This window comes from Nanorana parkeri, unplaced genomic scaffold, assembly GCF_000935625.1.
Source record: "Nanorana parkeri isolate BGI_ZX_2015 unplaced genomic scaffold, ASM93562v1 scaffold3175, whole genome shotgun sequence".
Lineage (NCBI taxonomy): Eukaryota > Metazoa > Chordata > Amphibia > Anura > Dicroglossidae > Nanorana > Nanorana parkeri.
This window is the reverse complement of record NW_017309443.1, coordinates 56,451-58,105: the sequence shown is the minus strand read 5'-3', so window position 1 is coordinate 58,105 and position 1,655 is coordinate 56,451. Positions and strand designations below refer to the sequence as shown.

At 55.6% G+C, this 1,655-nt stretch overlaps 1 long non-coding RNA gene across 1 annotated transcript in view; it reads left to right on the top strand.

Annotated features, from left to right (window-relative positions):
* The first annotated feature begins 95 nt into the window (after window positions 1–95).
* LOC108802854 overlaps window positions 96–1,655 on the top strand; it is a 24,897-nt gene continuing 23,337 nt past the window's right edge. Inside the window, exon 1 of the long non-coding RNA XR_001942241.1 lies at window positions 96–189. This is a non-coding gene — a long non-coding RNA (uncharacterized LOC108802854). The remainder of the gene's footprint in view (window positions 190–1,655) is intronic.

Sequence of the window (1,655 nt, the reverse complement as noted above, 5' to 3'; positions counted from 1 at the left end):
CCCCACACACATGTACAGATCGCGTCTCCCCCCACACACACATGTAGTGTACAGTGTGCGGCTGGACACATCCTCCCCACACACATGTAGAAGGAGCCGGACGCGCCCCCCGCGTGTAACGTACCAATAATCAGCCCTTGAGAAAACGTTCAAGTATATAAATATCGGACGCGGCTCCGCAACGTCCACGTAACCGCGGCAGGGAAGAAGATTTCCCCGACTGTGAAAGACGAAACCGTTAGCCGGGAGTCGCCACAAGATGGCCGCCCGCCGAGGACAGGATACGCTATATATCAATGAGATGAGGAGAACTGTCGGGGATCTCCTCCCACAGATAACCTGGCCCCGCCCCCTTTCGTTCATTTCTTTCAATCATAAAGGTTCAGCATCCAATGTGGGCGTGACCTATGACCCAGGGCGGTCCGTTGTAGTCAGGAAGATGTTTACAGCCCCTCCCACCAGCCATGATCTGCCTGCATTGCGCAGAGACCCAGTGATTACATCACCAGGGATAAATGTAGAGGGATCAGGACCTCCTTCCTCCTGCTGGGGACCCCTCTAGTGATAGATCTATATAGAGGGATCAGGACCTCCTCCCTCCTGCTGGGGACCCCTCTAGTGATCTGTATGTAACCTCCAGTACAGTTACGTAAATAGAACAGGAAGTCCAGATATTATTGCCCATAGAGTGTCAGCTGAGTAGGGGGAGGGGAGTGAAAGGCAGTAAAAAACGCAATAATGCACTTCTGGGTCATGTGACCAGGGGACACCGCGGCAGTGTGTTGCAGGCGCACTCATATCAGCAGAGTCTTTAGTGACAGTTCTCGTCCCACAATGCAAAGCTACAGACGATCATGTGACCAGGAGCCAAATACTGCGGGCACCCGCTCTTTGCAGGTAGTAGGGAAGGTTCCCCCGCTCCTCTCTTCCTGCCAATGACGGTCTCCATAGCTAAAGCCGAACTCCACCTCACAGAGCAACATGAAAAGTGACACACAGGTCACAAGGACTCCTCCCATTCTCCCAACACCGGGGCCTGGGTACACAGGTCATACGGGCTCCTCCCATTCTCTGCATATTGGGGCCGGTGCACACAGGTCATGCGGGCTCCTCCCAGTCTCTGCACACAAGTCATACGAGCTCCTCCCACTCTCTGCACATTGGGGCTGATGCACACAGGTCATACAGGCTCCTCCCATTCTCTGAACATTGGGGTCGTTGCACACAGGCTCCTCCCACTCTCTGCACATTGGGGTGTGCACACATGTCATATGGCTCCTCCCATTCTCTGCATATTGGGGCCGGTGCACACAGGTCATACGGGCTCCTCCCACTCTTTGCATATTGGGGCCGGTGCACACAGGTCATACGGGCTCCTCCCACTCTCTGCACACAGGTCATACGGGCTCCTCCCATTCTCTGCACATTGGGGCCGGTGCACACAGGTCATACGGGCTCCTCCCACTCTCTGCACATTGGGGCCGATGCACACAGGTCATACGGGCTCCTCCCACTCTCTGCACACAGGTCATACGGGCTCCTCCCATTCTCTGCACATTGGGGCCGATGCACACAGGTCATACGGGCTCCTCCCACTCTCTGCACATTGGGGCCGATGCACACAGGTCATACGGGCTCCTACCACTCTCTGCACA